Source organism: Sceloporus occidentalis, unplaced genomic scaffold, assembly GCF_023333645.1.
Source record: "Sceloporus occidentalis isolate IW3139 unplaced genomic scaffold, rSceOcc1.0.p SCAF_2, whole genome shotgun sequence".
Classification (NCBI taxonomy): domain Eukaryota; kingdom Metazoa; phylum Chordata; class Lepidosauria; order Squamata; family Phrynosomatidae; genus Sceloporus; species Sceloporus occidentalis.
In genome coordinates, this window is record NW_028316982.1 from 153,829,610 (window position 1) to 153,846,006 (window position 16,397).

The following is a 16,397-nucleotide window of genomic DNA, read 5'->3' on the forward strand; positions in this document are numbered from 1 at the left end:
TCTTTAAAGGTGACTTGCTGAGATATAGGAGAGGTGGATAACTTCTTATGGTCTAAAGGGCAAGTTTTCATGCCATTGATCCATTGTGGGCCATGCCAGATCCATAAATGTAAATAAATAAATAAATAAATTTTTAAAAACCATAATGACAAATACTACATGTCAGCTTTCACTTGTTCTTTATTTGGGGGGAGTGAAGGGAGAGATGAAGTGGGAAGCTTGGAGGTACTGCATCCTGTTTTATCATTGGTGAATTAATGACCTGCAGTGGGCATCTTTTCAAGCTCTGAACTAGTGATAACGATTCAGGTAGCCCAATGGATGCTCTTGGACAGGAAGGACAATATATCCTAGTACTCTTTATTCCAGGTGAATCTTACTCAAGCAACAAGGTTTTTCTGAGCTCTGGTGTGTTTCTGTTAGTGAAGTAAATTTTAGCCTTTCTTTCTTTCTTTCTTTCTTTCTTTCTTTCTTTCTTTCTTTCTTTCTTTCTTCCCTTCCCTTCCCTTCCCTTTACAGTGGAACAAAAAGGCAGCACAGACCAGCAGTTTATGCTGGCCTGTGTGCGAACCAGGGCTGGGTGTCCACACGCCCTCAGCCCTAGGTTTGCCACCCTGTCACCATCATGGTGCATGTCCTTCCATATGGCACACGCCATGATGACTTCTGTATTGCACAGCATGCAAACAGCGCTGGCCAGAGAGGGTGTCATCATGGTGCGTGAGTGTGCCTGTGACACCCATTTGAGGAAGCTGCTCAGAGCAGCTTTTTTTTAGGGAGCAGGTTGGTGCCGTGTCAGTCATGCACTGACCCAGGACAGGAAAGAGTGGCTTCCAGCCACCTATCTGGACTGCCCCAAAAACAGTCAAAAGGGCTTGATATAGATATATAGATACAGTGCACACACGTTATATGTGGGTGCGCTTTACGCAGTCTTGAGCGTACGCGCTCAAGCACTGGGGAGTGAGTGGGGAGCAAGGGGTGGTGCATCCCATTCAAATGAATGGGCGCACGCACCCATGGTGCCCCGCGTGCCACCGTGCCACCGTGCATGAGCCCCATTATTTCTAATGGGGCTTGAGCATAGGTGGAATTCGCCTTATGCGGGGGGGGGGGGTCCAGAACGGATCCCCCGTGTAAGGCAAGGGCCGACTGTATATATAAACACATACACACATACATACACACACACACACACACACACACACACAAGCTTTTTCAAGATGTGTGTGTGCGTGTGTGTGTGTGCGTGTGCGTGTGTGTGCGTGTGTGCAAAATACATATTTTAGCACAAACCCCACTGAAAATGGGGGGAATGGGATGGGAAAAGCACCATTTTTTCATGTTTGTTCAAGAATGGAAAATCCTGCAGTGACTGCCAATTTCTTCAACTGACTGTCTGAGCCTATTGAGATATCCTTTCTTCTCAAGAATAAGAAACTTTGCTAGTATTATTTAAAAGTTGATTTTCTGTACCTTTTAATTTTGGCGGGTTGTTGCTCAGCCGTCAATTATATCTCATGGTTTATCTTTGGTTTTGACTTTCTCTTTCATTTTGGCTGCTAAATTGAACTTTGGCTCATGCTTCCCAATTTTTGTACTGGATTCCTGTGGCTGAGACTGCTGCACACATCCCACATCTAGCAAAGTGTGGGCAGTTCTGTGATGGGAATGAGTGTCCTCCACTCTAATGCAGAGACGCAACAGAATTATCCTTCTGCATTAGAGAGTGGAAAGGTCAGAGCAATGAACCATTCAGAAATATGCAAGAAGGTGTCTGGACCCTATTTTATCAAGAAAGGTGTCATTGCTTAAGTTTGGGAGGGGAGATAAATATAGGGAGACATCACAGGATTTACAGGAATTGTGGAGAAAACCCCTCTTTCATGAGGTCATTCAGTGAAGTTAAATGGCAGGTGATTCAGGAAATGTTAGATGAAATGTTGGTTTTTTTTCACATAGTACATGATTAAACTGTAGGATTTGCTTCTAGAGAGAGCTTTTAGAGAGATCCATGACCTCAGGTAGCTTTTAAAGGGGGTTAGACAAATCCACTAAGAATATCAGTGACAATTAGGCACGTTACAGACGGGCCCATGAGGCGCTGTCATTACGCGTGAGGGTCGGCGCTTCCTGACACGCCTTGCCCCTCGCGCGTAATGACTACATCAAGATGGTGGCGCCGCATACAAATGGGCGCCACCATTTTGATGTAGCGGATGCTCTGCGTCCGCACGTCACACGACAGAAGTGATGCCGCAAGTGCGCGACTAGAGCCTCAAGCTGTCTCTTCCGGGGCCCAGGAAGGAGCACGATTTTCACGCTCCTTCTTTGCTGCGTCCGGGAACTGCGCAGTTTGGATGCTGCGGTTCCCGGACGCAGCAACCAGCAGCGGCGTGAGACTGCCCCTTCTGGGTCGTCTGTAACGTGCCTTAGTGATGATGATTTCATAATACTTCCAGTATCAGAATGAGTATACTTTTTAGTACTATAGTTGACTCTAAACTTCTGCAGGGATTGGGTGCACACCCCACTATGTAATTGGAAGAAAAACAAATATAGACACACATTTTTTTAACCCGAGAGAACACATTTCTAGGCACCTGTAGGTCCTCCAATGTGACTCTATGGGAAATATTCACTGTAGTTTTAAAATAGTGGCTTATATTTGCAATTTGTACACTTTGGCATGTGGGGAGGGGACATTTGTGCCCCTCATCCCCACAAAAGTTGGAGTTATACACTCTGATTGTATACTAGATATTGATAGTCAACTTGTTTATTCCAGTCCTGAGGCACCTGCAGTAATCTCCAAATAATCAAATCCTTGAATATGTAACCTGCAAATGTGGGGAGACGCTGTATTTGCTTGCAGACTTAAAAAGGAAGGTGCTACTGTGTTTGTGTTCTGGTTGTTTGCATCAACATCTGGCAGGCCACAGCATGAACAGAATGCTGGAGTAAATTTGCCTTTGATCTGATCCAGTGGCTCTTCTTAAGTTCAGTGGCTTGGGTTTGTGCATGGTGCTTTAATTCTCTTCAATTAATTTCTATTTCAGGTACACAGTATGGAATCTGATGCTCTAATTGCACCACTTAGACTTTCTTTTACTCTATCTCCTATACATGTTGCTTTTTAAAGATTCTGAATCCATTGGAGAAACACCATTTTTTCATGAATGCTTTCTCTATTTACTAATTATATTATACTCTGTGCCCCAGCCCTGGTACTAATACAATGAAGATCAGTAAAATTAATAGAATGAAATGCTGTTTACTGTGATTTCAGTACTTGAAATGAAGGGCTTAGAAGAGCTGATAAGGTTGCCATTCATTCAGTCAGAATGACCGAGTACAATTTACTTTATTGTCCCAAAGAAAACAAGCAAAGAGGAGCCAATAGAGAATGACTTGTTTACACGCAAAGACAGATGATCTCATTTTGAAAATTAATTCTATTTATGGATATGTTTCAAGCAGAGATATGTATTGCATGGTTTAAAAATGGCAATTGCATTTCTGAGCCTTAAATCATTTATAACAAAAATGCCTATGCAAAAATAAACTTTGCTATTGTATTTATTATTCCATATCACAATTACAACTTACATAAATTAAATGCTACACTCATTACATAACACTTATAAATTTATCCATAAGGCAGATTGGATGTATGGGGCCCATATATGCAGTTAACTGGATAAGAAGCCGTTTATGATAGAGTTCTTCTCTACTCTTTTCTCTCCATATCGTGGAATCTTTGGATTTGTCATAACCTGTCACTAGTGCTTGATGTACAGTTGTAATATTATTATTATCTTTATCCTTATTATATTTATATCCCGCTTTTTGCCCAGAACTGGGACCCAGAGTGGCTCACAACATTAAAATAACAGTTCAATTTTTTAATAAATAGAAATGTGATACATTAAAGCAGAATTAAATTGTTACAATATTAAAATAGATTGCTTATTAGAAGAATAAAATACAGTTAAAAAGGTAAAATTATTTAAAACACTTAAAAATGATACAACATCCCAAGCCAATCCTTTAAAAACATTCTTATTTTAAAAGCCTTCCTGCGTGCATAAGAAAATGTTAACCTGCCAGTGGAAGGGCAACAAAGAAGAGGCCATTCTGATCTCCCTAAGAAGGGAGTTCTACAGCCCAGGGGCAGTCACGGAAAAGGCCCTCTCTCGTGTTCCCACCAACCATGTTTGTGATGGGGAGGGACTGAGAGAAGAGCCTCTCCAGAGGATCTCAGGGCCTGAACTGGCTCATTGAGGAAGATATGGTTTGCCAAAGAGCCTGGAAATGAGTCATATAGGGCTTTATAGGTCATCACCAGCATTTTGAACTGTGCCCAGAAACAAAGAGGCAGCCAGTAGAGATGTTTCAACAGGGGCATTGTGTGGTCCCTGTTAACAATCTGGCTGTACCTCTTTATACCAGTTGCAGTTTCTGAACAGTCTTCAAAGGCAGCCACAAGTAGCACATGTTACAGTAGTCCAAATGGGATGTAACTGAGGCATGTACCCCTGAGACCAGATCTGGCATTTCAAGGAATGGGCACAGCTGGTGCATAAGTTTTAAATGTGCAAAAACACACCTGGGCCTCCAGGTTCAGAGTCAAATCCAGGAGTAACCCCAAACTGCAAATGTGTGTCTTCAGGGGAAGAGTAACCCCATTTAAGACATGCTGTATCCCAATCCCTGATATGCCTTCTGACTCACCAGGAGGACCTCTATCTTGTCTGGATTATGTTTCACTTTGTTTGCCCTCATCCAGTCCAATACGGATGATAGACACTGGTTTAGGACCAGGACAGCCTCCTTGGATTGAGGTGCAATGGAATAATACAGTTGGATGTTATCTGTATATTGATGGCACCTCACCTCAAAACTCCAGATTCCCTCTCCCAGTGGTTTCATGTATATGTTAAATAGCATAGGGGACAACACACAACCCTGAGAAACCTCACCGGCCAATGGTCAGGGGGTTGAGCATGAGTCCCCAGCACCACCTTCTGAGTTCACCTCTCCAGGAAGGAACGGAGCTACTGTAAAACAGTACTTCCAAGCCCCATCCCAGGGAGGTGGCCCCAAAATGTCAACATTTTTCTAAATCATTTGAAAAGGATCTCTACAAAGTTTAAATTTCTTTAAAGCTATGATATTTCAGTGATTGGCTAAACAATGTAGGGCTGTAGCAAGCTCATTTCCCCACAAAACAATAGATCGCACATTTGCCTCATCTCTTGGCTTCCAGAAGCACTGGACTAGAGCTTTACTTCAGAGCAAAATGATACCTTATTTGCCTCATCTCTTGGCTTCCAGAAGCACTAGAGCTTTACTTCAGAGCAAAATGATACCTTAAAAATCTGGGCAGCTAATGTTCCAAGTAAGTACTCAGTAGCATAACTAGAATCTGGGTAAAATCTAATAAACTGGGTAATATGACTGGCATATTCAACCTTTATTTTTAATTCTCTTTACTTTGCTAGGCAAACTGGATTGCTTGGCATAACTCCAATAAAGGAATTCCAAATTCATTTCCTCCTGTTAGATATGAGATACAAAAGATATTTGCTTGACTGATATGCTGAATTATAGTGTGCAAAGCACAAGACATGTAAACGTTGTCTTGGTGTCATGGATGGTTGGTTATAATACTGTTCAATCAGAAATAAAGATGGAAAAGAAATTCACTGAATTTCCATTTTCCAACAGAAATATTCATTGTACACCTTTTGAGATTAGCAATGGGGCACAGTACAGATATTTGTGATGTTTCAGTGTGCTGAAAACCATGTGTGTTGGGGGGGAAATGCATGACTAAAATGAGTAGGTTTGAAAAATGTTCATGAAGATGCTTTAGTCAGTGTGAAAAAGGTGAACATAAGGAAAATATAAACAACAGCAACAAAACAACACAATGATCTACAGTAGGGATGATCATAATATTTTCTAAATGATCAAAATCATGTTTTTGAGTGTTGAGAAAGATAAAATGAAAATAATTGTGGTCTGATGAGAATCTTCACAACTGGAGACTTATTCTATGCAAAATTTGGATTTGGTTGTTTTGGACAGAAAACAGCATTTTTCTGCACAGAAAATCGTATTTATGTATACATATTATTTTCTGTACAGACCATGCTGTTGCCTGTGCAGAGGATGTTAGAAACAGGGGATTATTCTGTGCAAAACAATAATGTCTGCACAAGAAACAGTATTACCTTTTTTCTGCAGAATTTTTTTTCTTTTCTTTTTTATTATGCTTGTATTGGCATGTTTTGTACTATCTGCTGTTTAATCCTATTTTATGGCTTGGACTTATGCTTTTATGATGGGGGGAAAGCTGGGTTTGGGATCCGTCTTTTTAGTTGTAATTTTAATTGTATGCTGTGTCATTTTACTGTTGTGATCTGTTTTGATTCCCTGCGGAAAAGCAGGATATAAATAAATTATTATTATTATATATACCTTCCATGCAGAAAATGTTGCTTCTGGGCAAATAAACTATGTGGAAATTATGTACAGAATAAATCTCAAATTGTAGATGGGCTTTGAAGCCTGTGTGGTACTTTCTCACAGCAGCAAAAAAAGTTGCTAAAGAGCCTGTACAGACAGGCCAAAATAAAGCTGCTTCAGGTCACTTTGGAGGTGTGCTGTTTAAATGAGGCATGTGTCCTAAGAGGCCAGAATCTGTGCCAAATCCATGCTCCAGTCGTAAGGACTGCAGCGCAGCTTTAGCACAGCTTCTGGCCTCTTAAGACACACGTGTCATTTAAACAGTATACAAAGTGACCTGAAGCAGCTTTATTTTGGCCTGTCTGTTTGGGCCCAAAATTACTTAGAGAAGAACATGAGTGAAAAATTACATCCCTCATATACAGAAATTTCATAGAATCATAGAATCAAAGATTTGGAAGAGAACACAAGGGCCATCCAGTCCAACTCCATTCTGCCATGCAGGAACTCTCAATCAAAGCATCCCCAACAGGTGGCCATCCAGCCTCTGTTTAAAGATCTCTAAGGAAGGAGACTCCACTACACTCCGAGAGAGTGTGTTCCACTGTCGAACAGTGTGAGAAACATTGCAACCCAACACAGAACAGGACTGGATTCTGCTTTTATTGTCATGGTTCAGTGCTACGGAATTATGGAATGTGTAGTTTTTAGACATATTTAACCTGGTCTGTCAGAGAGTTCTGATGCCCCAACACACTACAAATCATAGCATTCCCTACAGTTAAATCTGTGTCAAACTATATTATTTCTGCAGTGCAGATGCAGCCTGAGAAATATTAAAACAAACAAACAAACAGGACTGACAGATTATTATGCCCATACTCTATAGAATTCATGGAGTCACCATAACTCAGCAGGCAACTTGAAGGCACATAGACACACAACCAGAATCTGTGTTTTACTTTAATCTCCACATACATAGGGTGCAGGTTTGTACAATTTATTTTATAATATTCAGGTCCTTACTAACAAGTTTTTATATTACTGCTTGCATTTATATTTTCTTGTATTTCCAGTGGAGAAGGTATGAAAACTGAGTCAACACAGGTAGGAATCGATAATCTTTTGATCATGATGCATTCATATCCATCCTGTTTCTGATTTGGTGGCTTATCTAAAGAAACACATGTGAACGAAAGGGGTTAGTTGCCTTGTTTGAACAATTAAAGCCAGAGGATACCAGAAATATAATATCCTGGTATATCTTCAGCTTTATAAAGATTCTCTTTGTGGTTAATAAAATTCCTTTGATGAAGATGATACTTCCTTTGACCTCTGTCAAAGGAAAAATGTGACTGAAATGATCTTCAAATGAATAAAAGCCGGAGCATTGCTAAGCAGAAGGTGTCCAATAAAAAAATATCAGAGGGTATTCTTATGCTTCAAGAAATGCATCAGTAAAAGAGAAAATTATAGATTAACTCATTTTATAATTTTTAAATTTTGTGAGCAGAAGAGGAAATGACTTATATTCCTCCCTACCCTCCAGACTTAACTTAACTTCCTCTCTGCAATTCTGTGAAGGGGTCCAGAAGGCTATACAAAAGATTCTACAGCCCACAGATAAAATGTATTTAATACACGTGATACACAATGCTTAAATTGTAGGTAACCGTGTAACCCAGCCCATGAAATGAGGGCTATGACCCAAACATGTGCCTTGTAGCTTCTGCTGTGCAATGAGTTAAATCCAGAGAATTCTAGTCACTATGTATTATTTAACTAACATGCTTTACTCTTATGTCCCACTAGGAATATTTTTGCAGCCCCAACCTTTTCTGGCCAGCAAAAGGGCGGGGGGGGGGGGGTGACCTGCTGTTTCTGGAAGCATCTTGGTGCAACAATTTACCATATAAATAGGTTACAGTGGCTCCCTCTGCTGTTCAACATTTTTTTTAAAAAAAAAAACCCTCATTTTTAAGAAGTGAGAAGTGAACTTGAGGCCATTGTGAGGTTTTTTTAGGAGACAGTAAGCAGTTACCAGATCAACAAGTATCTTTAGTCATGCTGCGCTATCTAGAATGATACAGATTAAACACTATACAGAAAATGTGATAAAAGTATCAATATGAAGTTATCTCAGAGTCAATTAAACATTTTTTTGGTTAAAACAGTAAACATTAAAACTTTAAAATGATTAAATGGACTGTAATGACTGGGCTTCCAGTCATTTGAAGACTTCTGTCATGCAATAAAGAGTTAAGCTGGGAGGGAGGAACATGCAAATAAGTAATTACATCACAACTGGCAGAAGGTCCACTTGGCCAATCAGTGAACAGGAGCGAGAGTTTCTTCCGGAAGCTTCCCACAGAGGGATATAAAAGGCCTCTGAGGTCAGTTGGAGGAGCTTCTGCAGTGGGGAGTCTGGAGTGGGAGTCCCTCACTTGATGTGGGTCTTGCCGGTTGGGAAAAACTGCAGTGTTGAGCCTGTGTCAAAAAGGCATACTTCAGGAAGATAGTTGGTGCTAGGCTAAGGCCAGTAACTACATCTCAAACCCATCTGGACCAAAGATTCCATCTCTGTATCAGTTACTTAGGAATATGTCAGTTAGAACGCTTAGGCCTTATTAATTTTGTTTCTGTTGGCTTGCTTGAAATGAATATCTCATAACTATAGGTATTGTACCCGCAGGATCTAAAGAACTTGTATGATTTATATTATTTTTGTTAATAGAATAAATACTTTCTTTAAAAGTATCTACTATTCCTTCACTTCTTTACACGTGCCTTAGTTCGGTTATCACTTGCTTAGTTTAGAAAGGGAAGGGAACTATAAATCCTTAACAACTCCCGGTGAGTGTTAAGGAAAGGTTATTATAAATTCACTGGGTGGTGGCAGTGTGATTCAAAGCTCTCCAAGAATCACATTCAACTTCACAGAGAGCGTGAATCAAGAACAGGAAATTCGGGGGGAAATAAAAGGTCTGCTGGGACTAAGTGCCAAGACAGGGCTGCTGTTTGGGTTGCTTGGACCACAGCAATTATCACATGGACTGTAAAACTTTTTTTTTTTTTAAAAGCACATCAGTTACCAAAGGCCTGGTGACACAAGAATGCTGACAAAAGGAGATCAAGGAGGGATCCATCCTGATCTCCCTAGAAAGGTAATTCCAAAGACTGGGATCAATAACTGAGAAGGCCCTCATTCTTGTTTGTTGTCCCCCCTCCCCAAAAAATAAACAAGCCTGAGAAAGTGGTCAGTCAGACAGAAGATCTTCACCAGAAGATGCTAAAGCTCTAATAGTCTCATAAATGGAGTCATATGGACCCAAGGGACTTAAAAGTAATCACCAGCACTTTGAACTATGACTGGGTGTCACACACACTTTTCTAGTACACTCTTTGGATAACCCTGGGCCTTTTTATCCCACCACCGCCACAAATTTATGTCAAGTTGGTGTGAAATGCACCCTCTCCTTAACATGACTGCCACCAAAATAATAATGTGACGTTGGGCCCCCAAACTGAAACAGACCCTTTTAAAACTTTTTGTCTTAAAATACTGTATAATGATGGTAACATGGATGTTATTTAAACTGGAGACAAGCTTTTGTTGAAATAAAAACTGAACTTTTTTGAACAGGTACTTCAAACAGATGTTACTTGAATAGTTTCAAAATAAACTGTTATTGGTTCATGCACTTGTGCTATTTAGTACAGTTGGTAAAATGACTTTTTAAATGTTAACTTTGCTCCAGTACAGATGGGCAGAAAGCACCATCATCGGGCCAAAATTGGGGTTCCAGAGAGTGCAGCAACTGCACGCTCCCAAACCCTAGCGCACAGCACTTGCACCATTATGGTGGCCTCCCAGCTACATGGGGGCCACCACGATGATGCAAGCACAGCACAGCGTCGAGACACCTATGACAGAAAGTGGCATCATGGTGACACCCTTTCCTATTTGCGGCATGGCAAAAAAGAAGCTGCTCTAGGCAGCGCATCGGTGCTGCAGCATGTAGTTGCTGCAGCACCAACTTGGGCAAGGACGAGCGGCGCAGAGCTGCCTGTCTGTCAAGCAACTTTCTTACAAAATCTGTAACACTCCACAGGGTATCAGTGATACTAATTCTCAAGGACACTCACTCACTTACACTGCCCTTTCCTGCTTATATTCCTAGCCTACAACCTAAGAGTATTGCCACTCAGGCTAACTACGGCATTGTACAGACCGCCCCTTTGGGGCAGCTAACACCCGCCCCTTTCCACAGAGGATTGGGGCCAGGGCAGCCATACTGGCAGCCCCTGTGGCCCCAATCTGGCACTTTTCCAGGCCACACAGAAGCGGCAAAATGCTGCTTCCCCATGGCTTGCAAAGGGGTATCCTTGGCTCCTTTTTCCCTGGCTTTGTTCCCACGGCAATCTAGTTGCCGTGGGAATGAAGTGCGATCCTGAAAGGAGCTTCATTTCAGAGCTCCTTTCTGCACTGCAGATAGGATGACGCAAGCACCCACCAGTGGCGTAGTGATGTCACACATGCACCGGTCCATGTGGAGGTGGCGCATGTATGATGCCATCGTCACACACTGTGTATGGATGGTGCAACTTCAAATTGGCGCTGTCCATACAAACTAGGGCTGGGGAGCATGCCATTGCTGCGTGCTCCCCAGCCCTAGTTTTGGCCTTAGGATGGAGCTTCCATGCGTCTGTATCGGGCCTATATTAATGCCCTCAGTTGGAGTAACTAATTGGTTAAAAGTCCTTCACTTTAGACTTTAACCACAGTTCCTTCTGGAACTCCTAAAACTTATGTCCTTCTCTGGACTCAGCAGAACCCTCACTCTCTGGAGTCTAAACTCTAACTGAAATTCCAACTGCCACAATGGAATTTTCAACCTTCCCTAGCCAGCATCCTATTGGTTGACATCAGCTGGCTTGTGATTGGCTGTTGCTATGCAAGGCTAATCTGTTTTTTTCAGTACATACTTTCTCCCTTAATAAGTTCATTCACACATATAAGCATCTTTTTAGTTTATGTATCTCAATGAAAATCCAATTTGATTAGTTATGCTATTTTATACTTACCCTTTTATTTCAACGCTAGGTATAACATTATAGAACAGCAGGTTAAATATACAATATATTCCTCATACTCACTTTTTATATATACATATACATCATTTTTATTTATCTATAATCATTAGCACTTTATTATAACATATACTATAAGTTTTATATAACTTAGGCTTTGTCTGTAAACCATCACCAGATATATATATATATATATATATATATATATATATATATATATCAAGTATATCTCCAATATCAATTTATTTGCTATATCATCTTATCATATGTCTTTTTTAAGTTTGGCATATTACAACTACAAACCACATTATTATTATTTTTACTCTTTAACCATATTTTAACAATTCTAAATTCAGATCTTTTATATGCTCCTCTAAATCCATTATCGAATATATCCAATCTTCTAACCCCTCTCTCTTACTGGACTGAAAATTGAAGGAGCCTTATCTATAACCATTTTTCCACGTTCCCAGTATGGGTCTGCACATATTCCTTTTTCCATTATATTAATGACAGACAACAATATATTGGTTTCCCCATCTATTAACTCAATACAACACATCTTTATTGAATAAGTCTCCAGACCATTTCAAAGAATACAAGATTTAAAAAACATACAAAATTAAAACTTACATAAAAACTATACTGTGATTTGCACGTTTTTGTATTTGTTGTTTAACCTCCTTTTGAGTGTTCTTGACTTTAGAGGTTTGACTTTGTGAATGTTATTTAAACTGGAGGCAAGCTTTTGTTGAAATAAAAACTGAACTTTATTGAACAGGCATTTCAAACAGATGTTACTTGAATAGTTTCAGAATAAATTGTTATTGGTTCGGGCAATTGTGTTATTTAGTATATTTGGTTAAATGACTTTTCAAATGTCAACTTTGGCCCAGTACAGACCAGTGCTTTGTGCCGGCCTGGGGCCAAAAGTAGGGTTCAGTAGAGCAGAGCGTCCACATGCTCTCATGTCCTACCACATACTGCGGGTGCCATCTTGCTGCGCCACCATTTACATGGGGTGAGCAATGATGACATCTGTGTGGCACCCAAACTGTGTCGCACCACATGGATGTCATCATTGTGAGTGAGTGTGCCAATGGCACCCTGTGTGTGGCGGCAAAAGAACCCACCGCGGGCAGGTTCATTTAAAGCCTTATGGAAGCCATGCCATTTGGTTGATGCAGCCTCCAATCGGAGCAGAAAGGGGCAGCGTCTGGCTGCCCCTTTCTGCCCATCTCTATCCCCTTTTTGTTCCAGATCTGAAACACTCCACAGAGTATCAGTGTTACTAATTCACAAGGATACTCACTCACTCACACTGTCCTTTTCTGCTTATATTCCTAGTCTACAAGCTAATAGTATTGCCACTCAGGCTAACTATATTAACTGCCTCACTTGGAGTAACAAATTGGTTAAAAGTCCCTCACTCTAGACCTTAACCACAGTTGCCTCCTGGAACTCCTAAAACCTATGTCCTTCTCTAGACTCAGCAGAACCCTCACTCACTGGAGTCTAAACCCTGACTGAAATTCCAACTGTCACAATGGAATTTTTAACCTTCCCCAGCCAGCTTCCTATTGGTTGACATCAGCTGGCTTGTGATTGGCTGTTGCTATGCCAGGCTAATCTGTCTTTTTGCTACACTGGAAAAGAACAATCAGCCAATGGAGCTGCTGCAACAAGGGAGTTGCATGGTCTTGTAACCAGTCCTGATTAGCTACCTAGCTGCAGTTTTTTAGACCAAGACCCAAAACAGACAGGTCAAAAATGCTGCCATGGTGTTCAGATGATGTGTGCCTCTGTATTGAACTGAAGCTGCACCTCGCCCGCCTAAGGTGGCCCAGACCCAGACACAAAAGGGGTGCAAAAAATGCTCTTGTCTGTTGTCTGTTGCCGACTATAGTGGTAGCCAGCCTTGGGAGCACAGCATCTGGTCATCACAGTCCTGCACCAAATGGGAAGTGACTGATGCTGGAACAGCCAGAAGCCACTCAAAGCTGCCAGTCTGTTTGACCCCCAAATGAAGTTTTTGGGCACTTTCCAAATGCAGCCCTTTGTAGATCACATTCAGTAATCCAAACAGGATGTAACTAAGGGACATTCACACTTGATTATTGTCTTCATTTTTTTTATCAGAATGATGTGAATCACCTCACTCAAACATTCTGGGTTTGCTATTCACACTGTGGAACTACATCTTTTGCAAACTGCATTTCTCCAGGTTTGGTTGCTCATGCTTGCGGGCACTGTTCTCTTGCCCCTATACCCACCGGCACCCCTTAGCCAGCCAGAGGCTCCTCCTGCTCCTGCCACTCAAGGAAGAATTGTTGTTTGACAATGAATGCCAGGTACTGAATATTAAATTTCAGAGGAAGGAACCGGCAAAACCACCTCTGAATCTTCCTTTCCTAAGAGAAACCTCGTGAAATGTGCTCTCGCTCTTTCTCTCTCTCACACACATGCATGTCTGTGCCTCATTTCAAGAGGGTTCTCTTAGCAAAGGAAGACTCTGAGGTGGTTTTGCCGGTACCTTCCACTGAAATTTAGCTTCGGTACTCCTTTTCCAGGAGATGTTCTCCATTTCAGCCTTCTGTGCAGGAAGAGTTCCAAAATGTCCTCCATTTTGAACACAAACAAGAAGCAGGAATGTATATATAAAGCAGAGTTTCTATACCTTTTGTTTGGACATGTTGTACACTTTTTTTGAATGTCCTACATTTTCACGCTGCCTTGTCCTTTCTTAGGGTGAGGATATCACATAACCTTGAATTAACTGTGTTTTACCCTCATACGACCAGCACCCCTCGGCCAGCCAGTGCAAATGCCAAGGAAATAACCCGGTTTCACACCGGTTTATTTTCATAGTGTGAATACCCCCTAAGGCACAGTTGGTACACTAGCTTTGGAGTTGGACAGGAATCCTCCAGCATCACTCTCTGAGAGCACCCCTCCAAGAAAGAACAAAACCAGTGTAGGACAGTAGCTCCAAGCCCCATCACAGCAAGGTGAACCAGAAAGACACCACAGTTCATGGTAATGAAAGCCACTGAGTGGTCCAGCAGAACTAACAGGGACACACTCCCCCTATCCAGTTCCCTGTGTAAATTATCCATAGAGTTGTCCAAAGATGTCTCAGTCCCATAATCAATCCATAAACCTAAACCCACCCCCAAATTTAAGTACTCCTAACTATTTAACCTATAGCCAGGGGAATTTTTAATTAGCTCAAAATGGAGAGGGGCCAGCTGCAAGGACCCAGCAAAATCATTTTACATTGTGTATACCAAGGGGCCGGGGAATTTAAGAAATGAAGCAGAGACAGGCTTCTCCAATTAAAGTCTTATATTTATTAAAAAGGGAAAGATTCACACAGCAATACAAGCACACACACACTCATTCAAGGCTCAGGAAATCAGGAGTTAGTGTGGGACACTCACCAGTAACGGAGATACTTACAATAGATGAGGCTTGCTTCTGGGGTCCAATTGGGTGAAGTGGTGTGGGACACAGCTGTTTGGACCACGTTGGTTGAATGGAAGTGCCGGGGTTAGATCAGAGTTCAGAATGTTGTAACTTCCTTCTGAAATCTAAAGTAGCATACTAAGGGAAGTTTTCAAGCAGTTTTTAAGGGCTAAAACTAGCCTCTGGCAAAGGTATTTGATTGCTTGGTCAAAGAGGTCTGATTGTTTAGGTGAGGTGATCCGATCTGTCAGCAAGCAAGGGAAGTGGGAAGGAGCTACAATTCATAGCCAACTCATCAGGTGAGAGATTTTGGACAATGATCACACATTTTTCTGATTACTGGAGGTGATGATAGTCCCATTAGCAACTCCCAAACTACATGTTGGGCAAGTTTGAAGGGTTCTCAGGAGGTCTCGTGAGGCTAACCTCATACTGCCTACATGACACTGCTTTGGGGATCATGGCCGCCAGCCTGGCAGGGTCCTTTCAAGGTCATGTGGAATACCACACACACAAAATTTTAGAAAAATGCACTATTGCTAACAAACCTATCCGGCCCAATTCTGTCAAAGGTAATGGAAAAGTGATTTTGCTGTGTTCCGGTCACTGGCAAAATGGACTCCCTTCTCCCCATGCAGGTGATGCTTGATAATGTAAGTAGCTTGTATGGGAGGGGGAGTTATGATTGTGACAACAGCTTCAAACTTGTGGCTAGGTAGCAATTATAAATACAGAACAATTACCTAGGTGTTGCACATCCACACTTGTACCTTATTCCCAATCACCACTTAGTCATGAATGAAACATTATTGTGATGATTGTAGCTTCTCCCACTCAACATACTTTATCAGGTATGAAATTGAACAAACATGCATAATATTATGTTGTTAATAAGTGTGTCTCCTTGGATTGTGCACACACACGCGCACACGCACACACACACACACGCCAGTTTGATGGAATTCTTTTACCTCAGTAGCCCTTTTCTCATTTTCATTTAACTATCTAACAGTAATGCCATCTGAACATAAGTACAGCTATATCTCGTATAAAAGTTTAATAGCCATATGAAACTGTAGTGAGGGTTTATAGAAATAAAGTTCAATTTCATGTATAATATCTATTATAGTGGTTTTATAGAATCATAATTGTGTCTAAGAAGAAATGTCAAGAGATAGACAGCTCAACCTGTGGGTACTGGACATTCAGGTATGAAAGTGATATCTGTGGAGATTCTGGCTTCAGAACCAAAAAAGATCCAAAAATAAAACAAACAAAAATCCTGTATCAGATTTTTTTTTAAGATAGCTGTCTGTCTGTCTGTCTGTCTGTCTGTATTGTTGAGAGCAATGCACTAGTATTACTGA

The 16,397-nt window shown here is 41.2% G+C and overlaps 1 long non-coding RNA gene across 1 annotated transcript; it reads right to left on the minus strand.

Annotated features, from left to right (window-relative positions):
- Nucleotides 1-7,424: 7,424 nt before the first annotated feature.
- On the minus strand, nucleotides 7,425-11,309 carry LOC149319156 (uncharacterized). The gene is made up of 3 exons (XR_016279845.1): nucleotides 10,989-11,309; nucleotides 8,772-8,961; nucleotides 7,425-7,648 (listed from the first exon to the last, which is right to left on the minus strand). It is a non-coding gene; the product is annotated as an uncharacterized LOC149319156 (long non-coding RNA).
- Between the last annotated feature and the right edge of the window lie 5,088 nt (nucleotides 11,310-16,397).